This window comes from Apaloderma vittatum, unplaced genomic scaffold (genome assembly GCF_000703405.1).
Source record: "Apaloderma vittatum isolate BGI_N311 unplaced genomic scaffold, ASM70340v1 scaffold658, whole genome shotgun sequence".
Lineage (NCBI taxonomy): Eukaryota > Metazoa > Chordata > Aves > Trogoniformes > Trogonidae > Apaloderma > Apaloderma vittatum.
Genome location: NW_009728797.1, coordinates 37,601 through 45,120, shown reverse-complemented (window position 1 = coordinate 45,120; position 7,520 = coordinate 37,601).

The window sequence follows — 7,520 nt, the reverse complement described above, 5'->3', positions numbered from 1 at the left end:
CCATAAGAAAAGTATCTAAATCGGTAAATGAGAAGCACACACAAAGTTTGAATTTGTGACTACCGTGTCAAAAACAATTTCATCACTGAATTATCACCTTCTTCTCCTGACCTGTACACATGGATTACGTTCTGCAATATCTCAGCTGTCAATTAGACATTTATATGACACTCGCAATATATTTTAAAATAACATTTCATACAGCAGCTGTGTTTACAGAAGGAAATATTTTTATAGGGCTCTTAGTAACAAATGTCTCCCATTTCTGTAAGTCAGTCCTTCGTTCTAATTACCTCCATCACTTGCCTAATGAAAACTATCCATGGTAGACAGACTATCATCTGTAAAGTTCAGAGGAACGGTATTAATCTATTTTGGCATAACACCTGCAAAGGACATCAGAATTTCAAGCTTTACTTACATCCACAACAAAACATTCACAAAAATACCAATCTTGGAAATTATTACTTAAGATTGAAACTATTACTGCTATTTTAGGTGGCAGAGTACACAACAGAAGAAAGCCTCTTCCACTTCTAACCAAAGAAAGAGACTAAAATACAACTTAAAAAGAACAAGCACTGTTGTGGTTTTTTTCCTTTGTAGGATTTAAATCTATTTGCTGTTTTTATCTAACATATGTATACATACCTGCATGTATTTTCAAAACCTATGTGTTTTAAAAGCAGATACTGACACTACGGAGTTAAAGTTGTAATTTACACACCAGTATAGAACCATGGGCTGGTTTGAGATGGAAAAGATCATGAAACATCATTTAGACCAACCACCTTATGCAAATATTGACCAAATCCTGACAGTATAAGATGAAAGATCTCCCACCTCAGACTTGATAGTTTGTGTAAGAAACTTTACGTTGGCTAAATAAAACCTGTGGCTCACTCAACCTTTACTAAACAGCGAGTAAAGCTCCTCAACGTGGATTACTTATTCATCTATCCCTACTCTGACCTCTTCAGGTGACACGTCCTCCCCCCCAGAATCACAATGGTGCATCAATATTTTAGCAACCCTGAGTGTCTTTTACTTTCAAGAAGATGCTCTGAGCAAGGCTGGCAGCGAACCCACTTCTGCCCATGCTTTTGAGACGATGCATTTCTGTGGTAGCCCCATGCAACGCTGCAAATGGCAAAACCTTTTTTTCATACGCACTATGCAGCAGCCGAAGAATTGTAAATTAAAAATAATGCATGTGTATTTTGCATGAAACTTTGGTTATTAACAGAAATTATGACTGAAAAAGGATTCAGAAATGAACATGGACTGGAAAAACACTGCCCTTTCTGACACTGTGAAACACATCCTCTTAACTGAAGAAGGGATGCACAGCAAGAAGGCAATGGTGGATAAGAAACAAATCCGAAACCTCAGCTCAGTATTGTTTTTGGCAGTCCTTGTTCTCGCCAGAACAATGCAAAGCCCCAGGCTGCATGTGCCTTAACAGACCACCAGACCCTCTCAGGTAGGTCTTTGCTAGAGAAACGTAGGGGGTTGGACGGGAGCCATTGCTTCTTGTCAAAGGTACTGGAGAAGTTGAAAAAGAGAAAAAGAAAAAAAAAAATCTCAACTTTTTTTTGTTGAAATCTACCTGGAACACTTATAGGAGTAACATTTCTTAGTAGGTAGAAAGGTAAGCTGCCATACAAAAAATCCCTGCCATTGACAGGAATTTGCCTTAATTCATTTTCCAGCTCAGAATACATTTGTTCTTATTTTGAACTATTATTTATTAATTGTACTATATTTCGTTCTGGACTAAAATTTGGGTACCTCTGAGTTATTTGACCTTGCTAGGATTAGAAGTCCTAAAAACAATGCCAAGTTCTTCCATCCTGCACTACAAGCACACAAAAAGAAGACTGGAAAAATCTGGAAATCAGCTAGTTGGTTCATCCCCATGCCCAAAGAGATTAACTGTACCTGTGGTATCGCAGACGGGCGCTTCTGTAGCCACTCTGAGAAATATATATTTAAAAGACTTTATAAACTCCCTGGACAAGCCCTTACAAGGCATTACTAACTTTGGTACTAAAAAGTTGTCCAAGTGACTAAGCAAGCCCTCCCTTGACGCAGCAAGCCAAATCCAGCTTTTTTGTGTTGTCCAGTAAAGAGATGGAACAGCAGGAACCACCTGTGTCTCTGAGGGCTGGCACATCTCTCTTGTCTGCTGTCATTTAGGTGATGGGCACAGAAAGTGTCTTCCTCCACAAAAAACCATGAAATGATTTCTGTTTCAACACTTACAGTCCAACAACAATTATTTGAGCATCCTCTTTGCAAAGCATTGACTTGGCTCTTATCTTAAGTAGTTATGAAGATCAAAAGCTCTTTGGCCTTTTGTTTATTCTCTAGATGCTCTCACAAAGTAATGCGGTTGATTTAAATGTCTTGTCAGGCTGTATCTCTCCTGAGGCCTTCTTGTCTTATAATTACCTGTACTGCTGTGTAAATGCATAGGAATGATCACACTGTGTCAGGCCAAAGGTTCACCTGCTCAGATCCTCAAGACTGCCGTAAGGAAGAGCCCAACTTCCATACAGTTACTTCTGGTGAAAGATGTGATGGATGAGAGCTTACAGAGAAAACTTTATTACGTAAAATAAATTTAATTGCTGGGTTTTGGGTTTGGTTGGGGTTTGTTCTCCCATAACTTGAGGCTGACAAGGCAAGTCTAAAATCACATAAATAAAGAAAGAACAAGGACCTGTGTAAGAATAATTCCCCCCATACTTCCCAAGCTTACAGCCATTTTCAGTTCAAGGACTTTTTGAGCAGGAAGTGGTTTCTATATATTGTCCAACATCCCCTTGAACACGCGTCGACTTTAACACACACAATGCTTTTGGGCGGGGAACTCTGCTGTGCACATCAATTGTGTGGAGAATCTCCCTCCACTTCTGGAGACAAAACCAGTTGCTAGCTCCTTATATCACTTCTTTCTTTAAAATGACAGGATGTGCTGTTTCAAGTACCGCTCTGATAGAATCATAGAATAGTTTGTGTTAGAAGGGACCTTAGAGACCATCTAGTTCTAACTCCTCTGCCATGGGCAAGGACACCTCCCACCACACCAGGTTGCCCCAAGCCCCGTTCAAGCAGGCCTTGAACAGGGATGAGGCACCCACAGCTTCTCTGGGCAACCTGCTCCAGTGTCTCACCACCCTCACAGTAAAGAATTTCTTACTAATATCTAATCTAAATGTACCCTCTTTCAGTTTAAAACCGTTTCCCCTTGTCCTACCACTACACTCCGTGATAAAAAGTCTTTAGCCTCATTCAGGTACTGGAAGGCCACTGTAAGGTCTCCCTAGAGCCTTCTCTTCTCCAGGTTGAAGAGTCCCAACTCTCAGAGGGGAGGTGCTCCAGCCTCCTGCTCGTACTTGTAGATCTCCTCTGGACTCACTCCAACAGGTCCACGTCTTGCTTACGCTGGGGGCACCAGAGCTGAACACAACACTCCATGTGGGGGACAAGTAGTCAGTAGTGCTACACTCATCTTGATGGCCTATCCCTCAAGAGCCAGGAAAATTATTATGGAAATGGGATCAATGCCTCAACAGAATTTACAAATTGAATAGCGGATTAAGATAAAGCAAACTGCTTTCTAGATCTGAGAAAATGAGCAAAAATGAATCTAGCAGGTGTGCAGCTGTTCACTTAATTGTTTTTTTTTGCAACAGCCCCCTGCCTAGGACTTGGCTGAGACAAACCTACCAACACCGAACACCAGTGAAGCAGCACTTGGGCTGGGGGGGCCATCGCTGAACACTGACCATAAGCAGAGCTCTGGAGGCCAAACCCTGCTCTTCAGGGGAAAAAGAGAAGAATTGGAAGAAACGAGAAGCAACAAACACAACTGTCTTTGCCTCATGATTTGTGGAGAAGTCTTCTGGTCACAGAAACGGCTGTGTAAATCCACTTGCAAAGCTCCGATTTGTTTTACATCTGCACGGGCGGATATGCTTATACGTTGCTTTCTTCACTACCTTAAAAAATAACTTAGTCACAAATTACTATGATTTTGGTTTTCCATTGCATACATACATTCTTCTCTCCCCACACAGGATATTGGCAAGACGGAGGAACACATGAAGGGAACTACCTTCTCAAGCTCACTCACACAAACATGCCACAGATCAACCTCCAGCTTTTATATTAACCAAACAGGAAAGGTAAGAAGTGAAAACAGCCAGTGCTGGAAGTTTACAGATGATACTAGACTCTATTTTGCACTTTGGGTGCTACTTCTATCACTTTCAGGCTCTTCTGCTGGTGAAACAAGATCAGCTCTTCAATAAAAACCAGCTGGCTCACGCTAAAGCAAGGCACGTGATAAGCGATATGCATTTTCATGGCAGAAATACAGCCAGCACCACTATAAAGGAAGAAAAAAACCAATATAGCTCTCCAATATCAGCATCTGGAGTTTTTCCTTAAAACTATTACATTTAAGAGTACGAGATGGATCATGTACTGGGCGTCACAGCAGTATTTTTGGTCTTGAAGATATTCGAGCCACCCCCTCTTCAGGACTACAGGACACAGGCTCCTGGGCAGCAAAAGACCAATACTCTGATGCACAGAAAACCCTACAGAGGTATGGGAAGATGGACTTGCATGCTTGGAGTCCCGCTGATCCTTGCAGATATTCAAAGGAGAGCTAAGAATAAGATATCCCAGGAAGCTTCTCCAAAACACGTGAAGTTAGGAGAATAAATAGCTACTTCCTGAAGGTATTTAAAAAGCAACTATCAAGCAAATTACATTGAAAAAATAAATAAATCTGTGGAGTTCGTAATTAATTTCATAGTTAATGAATCAAGGCATCTTGGTCTGTGCATCCAACTTCTGTGAAGGAGCTTGGAGCGTTATGTAGTTGTGTGTTGAACAAGTGTGTCCTGGCAAACGACAAACTCATTGCCTGAGCTGCTCAGACAACCTTTCATTTCTTAGCCGCCCGTGCCTATCGCTGGTGCATGGGCAGCGGTGACCTCAGAAACAAAGTAGGCCATGGAATAAATCAGCAAATGGAAAAGGGTGAATTTGTCGAAGTACACCAGAGGCTTATTTTTATTTCTATTCTTTCTACTCTACGAGACTGAAAATGGTTGCTGCTCCCAGGGCTCTTGAAAGTTATCGCGCTGGGTCTACAGCCATCTCTCCGTGCGTATTTCAATAACCTTTAGTTCTGCTGAATAATTCAACAAAGCAATAGCATTTGCTATTGGCAATCTCTAATCTGAAGGAAAAAATTAAAGCTTGTGTTTTGTTTATTAAAACTCCCAGAGGGAGGGGGGGAAAATAAATAATGATCTCTTTCACCCTATTCGAGACTTTGCTTTGGTGACTGGCTGGAGGAAATTCCTGTCGAAAGTTTTGATTAGGGTATAAACAGCTGACAGAACTGTAGCCCAAAGGGTTAAGATGATAGTGACAAATATGATTGGGTGACATTGGTGATTAAAAAAAATGATTAAAAAAACCAAGTATGGTAGTGTGGGAAGGCCTGCCAGAGACCCCACGGTGCTCAGGTCTAAAAGGACACAATGGACTTGAAGCAAAAGATTTCTTCTTTCCCCCCCCTCCCCCTGTACATGACTGTAATACAAGGAAAATGAAGCTCTCCTTGAAATACGGCCCGTAGGCCAGGTCAGGCTGCTGTGTGTTTCAAGAACCTGACCGGCTCATGCCTCTGGCCTCACCCAAAGACAACTTGACCAGTTGTTTGTCATCATCATTTTCCCTTTTTGATACCTATAATTACTAATCTGCTGCTTCAGGTCTATCGGGAGAGCACCACAAGGCACGACGGCACCACAGCCCTCTGAAACCACACAGCATCAATCTTTCCTCGGCTGAGCTCTGGCATGAAACTGTACTGACATCACCACACAACCTGGAGCTGCACGGATAGCACAACCTAAAATTTAAAACAGAAGCTGTAATAGGATACATTTTCATTCGCTACCTCTTTATATTTAATATAGGGGACATAATCCTCCGTACCATGGCAAACTGACTAGGCTGGGGCGCTGTTTTTTTCTCTTCTTCTTCTTTTTTTCATTTTTGATCTTCATCCATCAAACAAAATGTCATCCGTGATGACAGCAGAGTTCTTGGTAAAGGAATTATATGTTAACATGTGCTCCCTCTGCTGCTCCCGCTGCAGTACAGCAAAGTACAGCCTAATCCAACCTAAAGATCCCTGGGGCTTCTGCCAATCTCTTTGTTCCAGTTCACAAATTTTTCTGTCCTTCTTATTTTTTCCAAGAGGAAAAACATGACGGATTTTAAATAAATTTCTAAGACAACAAATCCAAGTGGGAGTCTAAGCTGATCAGGACCCATAAAGTCACAATTACAAACAAAGCCTTTCAGAAGACTGTTTGATCATTTGCGGTGAGGCACTTCCTTGGTGTCTACAGCTTAAACAACACCAAGTAAAACAAGTGGTACTAATTAATTGGTACCAGCAACACTCAGGCCTACAGGCAAGACTACTGAAACCAGCAATATTTTTCCCCTTTACTCATAATATTTTATATACAACTAGTCAATGGTGTTTACTGTCAGAAAGAAACTAATTCTAGGAGAAACGCTGAAAAGGAAATGAGAAGAATGCCCCTGAAGGAGGAAGGCAATGCGAGCCCACATACACATTCATTTGCTTTGAAACCTACATCCTGACTGTCTGAAGAGCTCAACAATATAAATAGAGTAGGTGTAGTAATGAAGCATAAACTTTCTATACATGTATATTTGCTTCCCTCAGTATCTAGTGGTTTAGGGTTGCCGGTGGGCTAATTTTCCATTTTCCATGTATGCTTTTTTTTTTGGTGGTGTGGGTTTTGGTTGGTTTTTGTTTGTCTATTTTTGAGTATCTCTAAGGTATCTCATAATTCACAAGGTGCCATGATGATGGACAAAACAGAAGAGCTGCCTCACTGCCATGCTTATACACCCCCAGCTCTACTGTCGGTGTCACTATGAGCCTTATTCAGCGCAGAAGTAGCAAAAAAAAAAGCCACAAAGATGCTCCCAGTGAGAGCAGTAAGACTGAAGCTTGCCAACCTCAAGAAGCATCTGTTGGAATCAATAAACATCAAAATAAGCAGCAAAAAAAAAATACACAAACTGTCAATAACAAACAGTTAAATTCACACTATCCATCTTCCCTTCATGGAGAGAAATTGCGCTGGCAGGAGAGGCCGGTGGTTGTGCCTGAAGTTTCCCAATCTACTTTAACTTGGATGCTGAGGCCTTGAGCTGACCTGGTGCTGCTTTACATTTTTAAAAGGGATGGGTATATAAATAATTTCGTTAGAAATCTATTTGGCATTGAAAAACACGGGAAGGAAGCCTATCATTTACTGACCACAACTTTAAAAAAGAGAGGGTGTGTGAATGTATGCTTCTTTGATAAATCTTCCTCCCATGTATACACCCATATCAGCATTTCCTGCTCCTGCCGATTTCAGAACAAAAATGTGCAGTCTAAG